Source organism: Hyla sarda, chromosome 4 (genome assembly GCF_029499605.1).
Source record: "Hyla sarda isolate aHylSar1 chromosome 4, aHylSar1.hap1, whole genome shotgun sequence".
NCBI lineage: Eukaryota > Metazoa > Chordata > Amphibia > Anura > Hylidae > Hyla > Hyla sarda.
Window position 1 is genome coordinate 324,513,585 of NC_079192.1, and position 16,722 is coordinate 324,530,306.

The 16,722-nt window shown below is 40.6% G+C and overlaps 1 long non-coding RNA gene across 1 annotated transcript; it reads right to left on the minus strand.

Moving 5' to 3' along the window:
* Positions 1-6,287: 6,287 nt before the first annotated feature.
* On the minus strand, positions 6,288-15,803 carry LOC130368155 (uncharacterized). Its single transcript, XR_008892300.1, has 3 exons — positions 15,719-15,803; positions 14,224-14,348; positions 6,288-6,394 (listed from the first exon to the last, which is right to left on the minus strand). It is a non-coding gene; the product is annotated as an uncharacterized LOC130368155 (long non-coding RNA).
* Between the last annotated feature and the right edge of the window lie 919 nt (positions 15,804-16,722).

Genomic DNA, 16,722 nt, shown 5'->3' on the forward strand with positions numbered 1-16,722 from the left:
CAGCTTACGCTATGTACTCTAGGTTGTTTTACCGTTTTGCGCTATACATTCGGTGTGGTTGGAGGCTGATTGCTGTCGTCAATCCATAAAGCTTCATCTTTATAGTTTCCTTTTTTTGATCATTACATACGCGTTGTTACAGTCAGTTTGACCTTGCCATTCCAGGTAAGTGTTAAGCTGTCTCTTTGCATGCCTTTTGTATTGTTGTCATTCCTTTGTACATTACAAATGTTCTTGTTTGGGGCAGATTGTATCATCAATCCACGAGCCTCTTGTCATTTGTTTTTGTACGTTACTTATGCCCCTGTTAGAGGCAGATTGCTTGACAACGAGCATCATGTTGTTTCCGTTTCTATGTTTCATGCGATTTTGTCCGAGGCAGATTGCACTGTCAGTCCACGAGCCTCATGTTGTTGCCATCTCTATCTTGCTCTTTTGTTTGTTACTATGCGTCTGATTGTGGTCTTAGTTGTATACGTCTTAGTGTTAAATTCTTTGATGTAGGTTCAGCTTGTTCATGTCTTGTCATGTGTGTACCTGTTGGGAAATTTGCCCTTATCGGTCTTTGTAACCTGCTGGTCATGTATATTTTCTTTTGCAATAAGCCTCAGGGCACAGCAGTAATAATCTTCTTTACACCTGCAAGTATGTAGAGACTAACTTACTGGTACACGAAACCTCAGGTTAAGTATGTTATATCCTTTTATGTTTTGTCTATGCGGGTCTGTTGTTGTCACTTTATGTATGGCATGGTTCAATAGGATTACTTATATATGTAGCTCAGGACACTTTTCAAATCTTCCTCTTCTGGCACTACCTATCTAAATTCCTACTGACGTCTGTGTTTTGGCCACTTTTCTAACTTTTCTAACTCATTGTACCTTCTGTCTATCTAGCACTTCAACATTTTCTATATTTTACACTTGGGTTACCTCTATCCATGCACACCCTGGTAGTACCATTCTGGTAGGTGCTATGGGTCTAGTAGTGCCAAGTGGTATATCTAGAAATTTTTCTTGGCTTGAGCTCCATAACAGTTGCGCCTGCTTCTGGGTAGGGGCTTCTCTTTGTCAGTTATCACTTAGATGCTAAGTAAGTTAGGGCACTGTTATCACTCTGCTCCATTGACACGTTCCAACCTCCGGCTGTTAACTGGAGCATTTTGTCTGTTATCTTGGGTTCATATGACGTAGGTTATGCTTAACCATTAATTCATGTATTACCTAACTGAAGTATTTTTGTCCCCCTTCTCTAGGATACCCTTCACGGCCACCCAGGCACACCCCAGGCCTAATTATTCATGCAAGTGGTACCCTACTCACGGTACATATAAGAATCTGACCACAAGTGGAGGTTAGCTGAAACAGTTAACCCAATTTGTGGGAGGAGTCTGGTCTTTATATACCCACCTGATCCACATAGGTGCTGTCGCCAGCATGCAAGATGTCCCCACCCTCCCTTACCCTTTTTTTTTCTACAGTCAGTCTCAGGGTATCCCCCATCTCTAGGATACCCTTCACGGCCACCCAGGCACACGCCAGGCCTAATTATTCATGCAAGTGGTACCCTACTCACGGTACATAGAAGAATCCGACCACAATATTAGGTTGTTTAGTTAGTTATTTGCTTCTTTCCATTTAGATTTCTCCCACTATTACATTACTACATGCACTTTATTGCTGTATTGCGGTCTAGCATGCACCTTAAGTGTCAGGTATGCACCTTCTTTTAGTGAAATATCTTAATATACTATAATTTTATATCATTACTATTTATTATATTCATACAATTATATTGTTCTAGCCACTGAAAAAATCCAGTCACATTTGCACTTTATCATCAATCGCACCTATCGCATTGTCAATCGCACCTATCGTCTACAGATAAATATTTCTCTTATCAATAAATATCCCAAGCCCCATCCAGCGCTTTTTCTCTTTTTAATATATTTAGGATAAGGATTAGGTTGAGTTATAGCACTACAGGAGCCAAGCGAGAATATACCTTAATCACTAGGTGATGTGCAGCTGAAGTGCTCTTTAAATAGGGTTATAATTGCCTTGGCAACCCAATGCCAGTGTATGGGCACAAAAAGAACAGAAGCCAGCAGGGCTTTGGGAGAAGACATGAGATGCAGCTGGAGAAGTCGCAACATCCAGTTGAATAGCCACAGCCACCTGTTACTCACATAGTCCTTTCTCACACAGTTGTAACCTCCTGTAGATACAAATCCAGCACCACACAACCTGCCCTGGTTCCTTGAAGGCCTGGCATATCTTATAGAATCTGCAGATTCCCCAGAACTCTCCCTTCCTAGACAGGCAATTAGAAATAAGTAAGCTGAGCCCGGCAAACCTTGTCTTGCTCAGGACCTAGGCTTGTGCGAGCCTGGCAACAGCGGTAATAATAGTATAAGGGATGAAGAACACATGGCATTTTGGTGCCTGAAATGAAGGAGAAAGTAATGGGAACACTGAGATGGTCAGGGTAACCCAGCATAACTTGCAGCTATCAGCAAGATCACATTACCCCAGATTATACAACCATTGCTTTGCATTATGTGTCTATACAGCTCCCAGGTGAATGAGGACACAAATGGTTTGGTTTAAGAGGCTAATAAAACCATATGCATTACATTGTGTCCACCATTTTGGAAAGAGAAAGCTGAGAGAGAAAACAAGAAGTACCGATACCAGAATGCCTTCACAAAACCAATAGAGCAAAGCATTGAATAGTGGTCTGACCTAAGACAGTGGCCTCCTTTCACCTGCAGTGGCGTTCCTACCATTTAGCCACCACCGGGGGCGCACTCCCACAAAACATGTCTGGCCGCCCCACTACTGAATAACTAATAATTGCCACTGCGGCTTCTCCTGCAGTAGCAGTTATGGTGATGGGCAGTGTCAGACAAGTGGGATCGGCCACCGCAGCAATTAGGCAGAGTATGATGTTAATCTTATTGCTGTCTGCGCCAAGGAGCACAGGGGGAGCTGTGCTGTCCGCCTCTTTTGCTGCCAGCAAAATAACCCTCATCCTGTGTGCTGGTCTTTAAAAATCTGTGCAGGGCTGGGGAGGCTTGGAGCTGACGTGCCCCATCCCTGTCTGAGGTCAGCCCACTGCTCAGTTCTTTGATCAGCTATATTTCTCTTGAAGGCTTTCTGGGATCAGTAGTTAAACAGTGAGTTATTCTGGGCACTGATCTCTGCTCAGTTTATTCTTCAAGTTGGCAACTGTGATGTAGTGCATAGGGTTTTATTAGACCATTAAACCCAGCACTATGCTGTCTCCTGATAGGTCTGGGAACTAATGCAAGCAATGCTTGTCTAACCTGGGGTCAGGTCATCTTGCTGCTGGTTGCAAGGTATGCTGGGCTACCCTAATATCATCTGAATGTTACTTCACCCTCCTTTCATGCATTCAGGAACAAAAAAAGTAATGTACTCCTTATTCCTCTTGCTATAATAGTGCAATTGCCAGGCCTGCTCAACCTGACCCTGGCAAAGTTCGGAAGATCGGTGAGTCACTTTTACCCCAAAGTTTTGAGCAAGACTGGATTTGCTGGGCTCAGCTCACTTATCTCTACCCATAAGGTTCAAGGTTTTAAGGTTCAAGGTTTCTTGGTAGGGACATTTAGGTCAATGGTTACCTTTATAAATGTTATTGTGAAAGATCTAGTATGCTAACTACTCAAAAAAAAATACAGATTCATGGATCAATGCAAAATTTAAACTTATTACGATTTCTTCTATTTTCCATTTTCTCTCTATGTCTGCAAGTAAAAAGATTTGTATGCAGCATTTTCAAAACCTATCAATTTCAATAAGCTTATTGGAAAGTGTGAAGGCTGCTGAGCCTACTAATAACTGTTCATTCTCATACATTCCTTAAGTTAGCTGGAATGTATAAACTTAACACCCATTACCAGGGTTAAGAAACATAAATAGCTGTCACTTCTATGTTCAGTCACCATCGCAATGATCCAAATGATTTTCTGATGTATGATATGATGTTTTAATAGTCTCTACTTAAAAGGAAACTAACAGCTATTCACCCACACTAAGTCTAATACAGTGGGTTAGAGTGCGGGTGAATCGGAGTAAAATGATGTATTAATCATATTGGTCCAAGCATTAAAGAAATTGCACACATTGCTTCTTCTGTTTTGTGCGCAATGGGGGCAGGAGCTGGCTTGCTGAGCTTCCCTGCCTCTATTCTGTATGCCATGCTATGCCTGCTCATCTTCCGCATAATAATTATTCTTCACTCTCACATTCTAGTGACGTGAGAGTCTGTGGCCACGTGAGTGCTCTGGTGTTTTACTCACATTGTAATAACTAGGATGTGAGAGTTAAGAATAATGAATGAGCATAAGATCGGTGGACATAGCGCAACATACAGGATGGAGACAGGGAAGTTCGGCAAGCTGGCTCCTGTCTCCATTGCGCACTAAACCTAATTAGCATCCTAGCAACAGAGACCATGGGGGAGATTTATCAAAGCCTCTGCAGAGGAAAGTTGCGCAGTTGCCCATAGCAACCAATCAGATCCCTTCTTTCATTTTGCAGAGGCCTTGTTAAAAATGAAAGAAGTGATCTGATTAGTTGTTATGGGCAACTGGGCAACTTTTCCTCTGCACAGGTTTTGTTAAATCTCCCCCCATATCTTCACACTACGGGGACCAATTTCAGTAAGTGATAGCTCATTTTACTCCTGTTAACCTACACTATAACCTAGTGTATTGGGTTTAGCCAGATGCTATCCATATTATATATGTATACAGTACATAACTCATTAAATAGTATGACTAAGGCGGCTACATCCACCGAAACGCTTCACTCCTTAGTTTGTGCTTTCTGTGTATGTTCCTGTCAATGATTCTACAATGAAGAGCTAGATTCTTATCCGATACTGTGGTGGTGGATATCCCTTGTCCTGATTAAATAGTATAGTACTACCCTAGTATTATTTGTATGGCATACTCATTTTCGTACAAATAGTTATAAACTTTTTTTTAACTTAGTAAAATAAAACATATATATATATATATATATATATATATATATACCATAAAAGGATTTGTTTTATTTAGCAATAGACGACGGAGGGTCATCTATTGCAAAATAAAACAAATCCTTTTATGATTCACGGTGCCCGTGGTTTTCTGCTATCAGTTTTGTGCGTCCTGCAACCAATCTGGGATTTTCTCTCCGTCTGGACACGTTCAGAGGTATCCCAAGTATTTTCTAGTCTATGCTATAACAGGCGTCGAGCTCTGAGCCCAACACCCTGAGGTTGTGAGCATTTTGCATGATCACATGCACCTACTCTTTCTTTGGTAACGGCAAAAGCCAGCGCCCACGGTTGTGTAATTTTTGTTTCCACATATTCCTGAGAATCATAGATGAGGCACCTTAATTATAACTTATTGTTGTTATACAGTAAAATGCATTGCCATCGACGAGATGGCACATTTCCGGGCGGTCATAGCGCCTGCATGTTCAGCTGGTGCTCCGCTGAGATTTTCTGTGCAGACATTCCACCATGTGAACATAGACTTATAGTGACTGATGGGTTAGCAGTCTGCATAAAGCAATATGGAATATATAGGCACTGGAAATAAGTAAATAAATAAACAAATACATAAATAGATAAATGAATAAATAGATGAATAAATAACTAAATAAATGAATAAATAAATAAATTTATAACATTTATAGATAGATAAATTAGTAAATTAATAAATTAATGTATAAATCAATGAATGAAATGAAATACATTTTAAATCACATCCAATGTTTTAGCAGTTTTTAGAATTATACCCGAACAGATATCACTCACTGCTTTAGGTACATTTATCTGCACGCTTGGTACTAATGCCCTACAACTGTAGAAGTCAGACATATGCTTTTATCTACCCAGTGCATGCAAGAAAGGGAAAAACATTATTTTGGTTACCATGGGTTTTACTGCAAATTTGTCCCCATGAGCAATGTTTGTATAAAATCCTTGCATTATTCATTGAGAAAAGTACACTGTATCTTAGACAAACATTCACTGAAAAAAGATTGTTTTGTCCAGAATATATTCAGTAGACGATACGTCTTCAACTTATCGCTTCACTGTAAATTTCAGAGCAATTTCTGGAGTTGAAGCTGAAGGAACTGAGAGAGGTTAATAGAAATAAAACAATTTATATATTCAGAAGAAAAAGACGCTCAGATCTAGAAACCCAGCTATTAGCTTTTCCATTTGGCCTTGTGTACATCACTCTTTAAAATGAAATGTGCCGTCACACTGTTCGGGTCATTGTAAGAGACTCTCCCTTGCTCTTGCGTGCCATTTTCTTGCTATTTATAAAATCATTATTCAGCACTCAATGCTTTCAGCGACACAGCTGGGTGGAAAATGGATAAACACTGTTAGCGTTACACAATGGGGATGTTACTAATCACACAGATAAGGTCACTGAGATTATATTAGCTTACATAAGGATCATTTACTAATAATAAATAGGTCCAAAGTCATTTAGGATGTACACATGATAGTTGCCAGACTCAGTGGGCAGTTGAACAGTCCCTATATAAAGGCCCCCTTTGCACACAGTGGCGTAGATTTACATATATTTACTAATTTACATATATTTACTAGTGCTTTGCTTTGCCCTGTTGCACTTGGTTATGACCATCTTAGGGCATCCACCGAGACGGTCGAGCATGCTCAGTTCATCTGCATATTGCTTGTAAGTCTCTACTGCATATGCAAACAAGGGGGATGGTGGGAAAGGGAAGAACAAGGGAAGAACAATACAGAGATGTAGGTATTTTTATCTAAACAACAGCACATTTGTTCTACACACTCAGAAACACACACACACACACATATCTATCTATCTATCTATCTATCTATCTATCTATCTATATATATATATATATATATATATATATATATATATATACTCTTAAGCCTTGAGCAGTAGCACTGGCATTCAGACATTATGGGAGAACAAACTGAACAAACTTTTATTTGACATATGTAGCACCATCAATTGCATGTATCATGATGCATGTCCCATAACACACATGATAAAAGCATCCAGTATCAGCGTTACAAATGTGAATGCTACCCCCTTGTGCTATTTCATTGTATCATTCCCCTTTTGATCATTACCTGTGCCACTTCATTCATTTATTAACCACTGTGCCATTTCATTCCCCTTCTTCTCCCCCATGCCAGTTCATCACCCCCTGTGCCATTTCATTTCCCCCTTCATCGCCTCCTGTGCCACTTCATTCCCCCTTATCATCCCCAATGTCACTTCATTCTACCCCTGTGCCACTTAATTTTCCCTCTTATCACCCACTGTGCACCTGTTCCACTTGATCCCCCCCCCCTTTTCACCCATGTGCCATTTCATTCTAACCCGTGATCCCACTTCATCCCACACACTCCCACTCTTTAATTCACCTCTGTACCAATACTCACCAGGCCTGTGCTTGTCATTGCGGTGACTTCACGAGCCTCCGGCACTGCACCCAACGAACTGCACCCGCTGCACATAAACGAAATCCAGGTGCAGCAGTGAGATCACAGGTGGTGCCCCTCCCCCCCCCCCCCCCCCCCCGATGAGACATCTTATACCCTTTGGATAGGGGATAAGATGTTTAGGGGCAGAGTACCCCTTTAATGAATCTTTTAATTTTATAGTGGTTTGATGTTGTAATACCTTGCAAATGTTGTTGCCGCACTTGTAGCAACCTACAAAGGAGATATCCAGTGGTGAAAAACTAATCCCCTATCCTAAGGATAGGGGATAAGTTTCAGATCGTGGGGGGTCCGACCGCTGGGGCCCCCCGTGATCTCCTGTACGGCGCCCCAGAAGCCCGCGGGAAGGAGGCGCGTTGACCACCGCACAAAGCGGCGGCTGACACGCCCCTTCAATACAACTCTATGGCCTTCGGCAATCTCCGGCTCTGCCATAGTGATGTATTGAGAGGGTGTGTCGGCCCCCTCAATACATCACTATGGCAGAGCCGGAGATTGCCGAAGGCCATAGAGTTGTATTGAAGGGGCGTGTCAGCCGCCTCTTCGTGCCAGGGCTCCGTACAGAGAGATCGCGGGGGGGGGGCCCCAGCGGTCGGACCCCCGCGATCTGAAACTTATCCCCTATCCTTAGGATGGGGGATATGTTTTCACCACTGGACTACCCCTTTAACCAGGTGCCCTTATTATTGTTATATAGACTATAGTAAAGACTAGGAGATAGCTGTTCTTTCAAAGTCCTAGCCTTCCTGGGAATGACTTTCACTCCATTGCATAGTATCTTATGAAGGATATCATCTTGATTAATTAATTACTGGTAAGTTCTTAGACCTCACCTGGCTGAACTCCAAACTAAAGATATAATAAACGCCAAAGAGGGTTTGACGTTTTCTTTGTTCAAATTCTTATTTCTATAGGGCTCCATATTCTCCATATGTTTTCCTCTATTATCTTTATTTCTATTTTTATCATGGAGTGAACAGTGTCCACTTGGCTTACTGCCAAAAACTAATTCATGTCTATTGTCAACATTCTGCACTGCATTTTTGATCATCCAATCATGGTAACCGTGGGCTGGTTTACACACCCTATTTACACACCCTGTCCTGTTTGTTTCCTCACAAAAAAATTTAAGTAAAAATACAACTATTCCCACAGTAAGTCCTCATATTATATGGATATGTAAATGGAAAAATAGAAAAGCAATCGGAAAGCAGAGTTTCGCTAGTTTTCTATGAAGGTCATTTTCTGGCTTTTTTTGGGAAAGCTTCCACTTCAGTTTTACGAGTCAAAGCCAGAAGTGTATTCAAAAGGAATAGGAAATATAAAGGAAGGTTTTCCACTTGTTTTTTTTTTTTCTTTTGTTTTTGCAAAAAAAAGCCCATAAAAAATGCTAGAAAAAAACTGTGTGGAATCCTAGCCATGAACAGAAAAAAAAAAAATTGCCAAGTCCCGAAGGTCAAAATAGGCACTGCATCTAAAAAGATTATTACATGAACAAAAAATGATATTTAGTACATTTAGAATATATTTATTATGTTATTTTTTGTTTTATCACAATGCTTAGGTCTAAGATATATTGCCCATTCAAATGGTTGTAAGGGTTTCTCTGTGCATTGGCATATCTGTGCTCTGCCTGTCTGCTTGCTTTATGGAAGTGATATGGAATGCTTGGAAAGTATGTGTGATCGCTTAGGTCCTATCATAACAAATCTAAGAGATCATAAATAAGGATCAACATGTTTAATGGAAATAAAATAGTATGTAATGAGAATGCAGTCTATGTGTAGGTGTTTACCCACTGAATCATGTGCAATTTAAGGTCTTTCTCTTGAAGGCTGAAATGTTTCCTAATACATTATATTTAAGCTTTATGTGGAGTGGTTTCTGTTTTTTTTTTGTTTCTTGTTTTTTTGTTACCAGAGTTCTACAGGTCATCCAAATGTCAGAATGTTGACTGCTATGCACTTGCATTACCATATGGTTGTTATGCTGGTGATATGATTTTGTTTGGTTTATATAGCTATACAATATAATTATATCTGTATACAGTATAACAAAGTATAATGTAAAGGTGGCTTTGGAAGACAAGTATTGTATTGTTACTATTTATAACAGAGCTTGTGTTGAAACTAGTAAGTAGTATTCATTTGGCTGGATACAGAGATACATACAACATCACCACCTGCCTCCGAGCCCCTTAGTAAACAGGAGCTTTAACTTCCTTATTTTACTTGCAGCTGTGTATGGAAAAAGGCAAATAATAATGTATAAAAACATAACTTAAATGGTCACTGCTGTTTCAACAAAATTTGTATAGATCAATACTGTAGTAGAAGTAAATATAAAAACTTTGTAAAGTCCTCCATGCTGCTGTTGCTTCTGTGGGTATACTATAAAGCTATTGGGGAGCAGAATGTCCTCTTCTGTGTATGTGCAGTATTTAGGATACAAAATAGATGTTAGGTTTGACCTACTAGCTCAGAGAAAACTGAAAATTAAAAATGGGGTTATAAAACACATGAAAACTTATCTTGAAAAGTTAACTGAAACAAAAGGCTATCATGAGCATGGCAACTTAAAATTTTGGCTCATTTTACTGGGCAAGGTGTCAAAGTTGAGTGGTGATGCAAACTGAACTGTATACACTGCCACACATTTCATTTACCAGACCAGGTGAAATGAGTAACAAATGCATACTGTATATCATGACAATCCCCCAGTGCAGTGTGCTCACAATGCAAAACTTTTATTGGGATATTGAAAAAAAGACACACAGCTGGCAGACACACAGGGTGTTGTCCTGTATAGGCATAGTTTTTTGAGCACATTAGGCACTCTTCATCCAGGACATTACCCTGTGCCCAAGCATTACAGAACACCATAGCAGTGCATGGAGGATGTGTAGAAGTTGCAGCACTAACAACTTAGTGGGCATGGCACCAGGATGCAGCAACACCCGCTTAGGTAAACATAATAAAGTGTTGGCTATACACAGACAAAATTGCGGAACATTATTACAGGAATGAAAAAAAAAATACAAAATGGGAATTTTACAATCCAAGGTTACACAGAAACTACATGATTTGATATTTATATGCTGGCTTGTGTATTGAATGACAGGTTGCACATTTTAGTGGAATAATTTTGGAGCACAGATATATTGTTGAATGGCTTTTATAACTGTGTTTGGAATGGGGTGGAGGGGGGGGGGGGGATTTAAAAACCAGCAATTGCATGTGTTTTTTCCCCTTTATTTATTTATTTGCTGTGTTACCTGAATTCTACGGGGTTGTAATACAATACATTCTAAAAATATATTTATTTTTAATGAGAGCTATTTGGAAAAATATATTTTTGTGGTTGGGATGGGTAACAATTTATTTTTTTTATTAAACTTTATTAGAATTAAATATTTTTTGTTGCCTTAAGGAACTTGAAGCAGCAATCACAATCACTTCTATAATGCTTTGAACTACAAATCTGCCTGCCTATGCATTAATGCTTACTTATATGGAGCAAATGACAGGAGTGACACCTCTAGGGACTGTGGGAAAGTACTCACCAAATTGATTCTGAATCAATTTGCTTATCACTAGTCTCTATATTGAAAAAATGAATACCTTTTAATAATCAGTACATAATTGAATAAAAAAAAGTAATGCTGTGCTTACATGTGGAAATTCTGTTTGCCCTCTAACAAAAAATTTAAACTCCAATATAATATAATATTCACATTCCTTACCTTTACATTGTTAAAGGGAACCAAACAGCATATTTTGGCAAATATACACCAATGAGCTAGCTAGTATTTACTCAACATTCCCCCCCATTATAAAATGTGTCTTTCCCTAAACATGTTCCAGAGTGGGAAAATTGGCACACCTTAATACCTTAATCCCAAGCCCATTTTCACCTCAAAGACCAGGCCAATTTTTTATTTTTGCATTTTCGTTTTTTCCTCCTTGCCTTCTAATGTACGGCAAACCCACCCCAAAAAATTTTTTAGGGAGGAAATTTTAATGAAAACCACAATTTTGCTAATTTTGGACGGTTTCGTTTTCACATTGTATACTTTACTGTAAAAAACTACATGTTTTCTTTAATCTGTAGGTAATACAATTAAAATTACCCATGGTTACATACTTTTCCATTATTGTACCACTTAAAAAAAATCTCAAACTTTTTAGACAAAATCAGTATGTTTAATAACCCCTTAAGGACTGGGGTTTTTTCCGTTTTTGCATTTTCGTTTTTTCCTTCTTAACTTTAAAAAATCATAACTCTTTCAATCTTTCACCTAAAAATCCATATGATGGCTTATTTTTTGCGCCACCAATTCTACTTTGTAATGATGTCAGTCATTTTACCCAAAAATCTACAGCAAAACGGAAAAAAAATCTATGTGAGACAAGACAGTGCGGTTTAATTAATGATATATTTTTTATAATTCGGACATATCCACACGTGGAGATACCACATATGTTTATTTTTATTTTTATTTACACTGGTTTTTTTTATGGGTATAGGGGGTGATTCAAACTTTTAATAGGGGAGGGGTTAAATCATCTTTATTCACTTTTTTTTTGCGGTGTTATACCTCCCATAGGGACCTATAACACTGCACACACTGATCTTTCACATTGATCACTGGTTTCTCATAAGAAACCAATGATCGATGATTCTGCCACTTGACTTCTCATGCCTGGATCTCAGGACAGCGATGAGGCAGGTAGGGACCCTCCTGCTGTCCTGTAAGCTGTTCGGGATGCCTAGATTTCACTGCGGCTATCCCGAATAGCTCCCTGAGCTAACCGGCATGGTTTCACTTTCATTTTAGACCGCGGCATTCAACCTTGAATCCCGTTTCTACAGGGTTAATAGCACGCGGCAGCGCGATTAGCCACGGGTCCCGGCCGTTGTTAGAGGCCGGGCCCGACCCGCTATAGATCGGGAGCGGACTCAGGGTGTACAGGTATGCCCTGGGTCCTTAACAGGTTAAAGTCGCCCTATTTAGACCACCTATAACTTTTCATTTTTCCATATATGGGGTGGTATGAGGGATCATTTTTTGCACTGTGATCTGTACTTTTTTTTATACCACATTTGCCTATGTAAAACTTTTAAATCACTTTTTCTAAAAAGAAATTCGAACAAAATGTGACAAAAAAGCAGCAAGTTCGTATTTTTTTTTCAACGTTAACGCCGTTCACCATACAAGATCAATAATATTATATTTTGATAGTTCGGACATTTATGGATGCGGGCGGCAATACCAAATATGTTTCTTATTATTTTCTTTTTACGCTGATGGTTAAAAAAGGGACAGTTTCCATTCTTTTATTGGGGGAGGGTATTTTTCAATTTTTTTCTACTTTGAAATTTTTACATTTTTTTTACACTTTTTATGTCCTCATAGGGACTATCTATAGCAATCACTTAATTACTAATTCTGTTTACTGCTATGCATAGGGTATAGCACTGGTCGGCTATCTTCTGCTCGATCTCAGACCGGAGCAGAAGGCCCCAGAAGACGGCTGGAGGCAGGTGAGGCAGCCGCCATTTTAGATGAACGGATCCCTGCAGCAGCGCCACGGGTGATCCGATTATCTTTTTAAACGTTCACATTGTTGCAGATGCCGTAATCTGTATTGATCATGGCATCTGAGGGGTTAATGGCAGACATCGGTGCGATCTCTGATGTCTGCCATTACCAGCGGGTCCCGGCTGATAGCAGCCGGGATCGGCTGTGCATGATGTGAGCACCGCTCCGATGCCCGCGGTCATGTACAGGACGTAAATGTATTTCCTGGTGCACAAAGTACCTCTGCACCAGGACGTCCATTTACGTTGTTAAGGGGTTAAGGACCAAGGGGCATGATTTTGTTAAGGGGTTAAGGACCAAGGGCATGCCAGTACACCCTTGGTTTTTGGTGCTTAAATGGTCACGCTCATTAAAACAAATTTTTGCTATTGCACTCCTTATGGTAAATAAAAAAATATTTCTAATATACTTTGTTTAAAAAAAATGAAGTTTTCTATGTTTTATTTGTGCTTTAAAAAGCTCAAGAGCACATTTTCCCCCATCTCATACACAGACTTTTGACCGAAGCCCAAACACAGGAAGTGCAGCCATAGTTCCTCTCACACTTAACTGCCATATACTGTTGGCTGGACACACCCCCTCAGCTCTCCAGGCCTCACTTCTTGTATTCGGGCTTCGGTCCAAAGTCTGTGTATGAGATGCGGGAAAATGTGGGTTGAGCTTTTTTTGAGCACAAATAAAACATAGAAAACTACATTTTTTCTTTTAAACAAAGTTTATTAGAAATATTTTTTATTTACCATAAGGAGTGCAATAGCAAAACATTTTTTAATGAGAGCTACCATTTAAGGACCGAGGGCGTATCTGTACGTCCTGGTCCCATTACATGTAACGAGCTGAGCATGCTTCATAGCTTATGGGTCCTGGCTGCTATCAGCAGCCAGGACCCACGGCCAATGCCAGGCATTGCCGATAGGGCTAATGCCCGGCATTAACCCTTTAGACGCAGCAATAAAATTTGATTGTGGCTTCTAAATGATGGGTTAACTGTGTCGGTTAACTCAGCAGAGCTGATTGGGATCATCGTCGTGAAATCGCGATGTCCCGATCAGCTGAGTGAACGGTAGGAGGGCCCTTACCTGCCTTTTCGCCATCCGACTAGTCTACCGCTGCTCCAGGAAGCCTCAGCAAGCTAGATCAACAGAGCACCGAAAACATTGATCAATGCTTAGCCAAAGCTCAAAAGATTGCATGTTACAGCTCCCTATGGAGAATAAAAAAAAAAAAAGTAGTATGAAATAATATAAAAAAAAGTTAATAAAAGTGACTTAACCCATTCCTAATAAAAGTTTAAATCCCCACCCCTACCTTTTCCCATTTTCTAAAAAAAAATAATGTAATAAAAAAATAATGATATGTATATCGCCCTGTTCGTAATTGTCTGAACTATTAAAATATAAGGTTAGTTAAACTGTACAGTCGATGGAGTACACGTAAAAAAAAAAAATGCCAAAGTCAAAAATTGTGCATTATTAGTCACTCCATAAACCATAAAAATTTATAAAAGTGATCAAAAAGTCCCATCAATTCAAAATGGTACCAATAAAAACTACAGATCACGATGCAAAAAAAAAAATGAACCCTCATATAGCCCTGTATGTGGAAAAATAAAAAGTTATAGAGGTCAAAAGATGACAATTATAACCCCTTAATGGGGTACTCCGGTGGAAAACATATTTTTTAAATGAACTGGTGCCAAAAAGTTAAACAGAATTGTAAATGATTTCTATTAAAAAATCTTTACCCTTCCAGTACTTATTAGCATCTGTATGCTACAGAGAAAATTCTATTATTTTTTAATTTCTTTTTGGCCTTGTCCACAGTGCTCTCAGTGCTGACACTCTGGGGATTTTCTCCTGCTCTGGACAGTTCCTGATACGGGCATCAAGTGTCAGCAGAGAGCAATGTGGACTAGACAAAAAAGAAATTCAAAAAGAAAAGAATTTTCTCTGTAGCATACAGCTGCTTATAAGTACTGGAAGCATGAAGATTTTTTAATAGAAGTAATTTACATATCTGTTTAACTTTCTGGCACCAGTTGATTAAAAAAAAAAAATTCCACCGGAATACCCCTTTAACCTGTTAAGGACCAAGGGCATACCTGGTACTTAAGGACCAAGGGCGTACCTGTACGCCTGTGGGAAATTCAGTCCCCGCCGCGCGCCGGACGGGGACCGGACCGGGGTGACTGCTGATATCGATCAGCAGGCACCCCGCGCAGATGCCCAGGGGGGGGGTCATCAGACCCCCCCATGTCAGCAATCGGTGCAAATCGCAAGTGAATTCACACTTGTGATTTGCGCGATTCTGGGTCATTACGGGTCTATGGTGACCCGGTGACCCGGAAAATAAGGGGGATCGCGATTGTTCAAGACACTCACGATCCCCCTGAATGGATAGGAGTGAGGTGGCAGGGGTGCCACCCCTCCTATCCCTGCTATTGGTAGTCTAGACACGACCACCAATAGCAGATCGGGCGGGGGGGGTTAACTTTTGTTTTACCCATTTCTGCCCACCCACAATAGGCGGGGCAGAACGGGGAACTGAAGGGAACCAGCGCCGGAGTCCACTTACCCTGCGGACGAGGCTGCGGGCGACGATCGGTGTCGGAGATCGGCACGGGCGGCATGTCGTGCTGTAGAAGAGGACGGCTTCCTGGATCCGACGGAAGCCGGTAAGTTGCTTAGCAACATCTAGGGGACTACAGTTTGAGACCACTGTACTGTGGTCTCTACACTGTTGCCCTCCAGATGTGGCAAAACTACAACTCCCAGCATGCCCAGACAGCTGTCATGCTGGGATTTGTAGTTTTGCAACAGCTGGAGGGTTACAGTTTGGAGATCACTGTGCTGTGAACTGTGGCCCTCTCAATCTTTCAAAACTAACTCCCAGCATGCCCACATAGCAGTTTGCTGTCTGGGCAAGCTGGCATTTGTAGTTTTGCAACATCTGGAGGTCCACAGTTTTAAAATCACTGTGCGGTGGTCTCTAAACTGTAGACCTCCAGATGTTGCAAAACTGCAAATCCCAGCATGCCCAAACAGCAAACAGCTGTTTCAGCATGCTGGGAGTTGTAGTTGCGTACCTCCAGCTGTTGCATAACTACATCTCTCAGCATGCACTTTGACGATCAGCACATGCTGGTAGTTGTAGTTTTGCAACAGCTGGAGGCACCCTGGTTGGAAAATACTGAGTTAGGTAACATAACCTAACTGAAGGTTTTCCAACCAGTGTGCCTCCAGCTGTTGCAAAAGTACAACTCCCAACATGCATGGTCTGTCAGTGCATGCTGGGAGTTGTAGTTTTGAAACAGCTGGAGGTTTGCCCCCCATGTGAATGTACAGGGTACATTCACACGGACGGGTTTACAGTGAGCTTCCTGCTTCAAGTATGAGCTGTGGCAAATTTTTTGCCGCAGCGCAAACTCCTAGCGGTAAGCTCACTGTAACCCGCCAGTGCGAATGTACCCTAAAAACACTACACTACACTACACTACACTACCACATAATAAAGGGTAAAACACTACTTATACACACCCTTACACTGCCCCCCCCCCCCCATTAAAAATGAAAAACGTA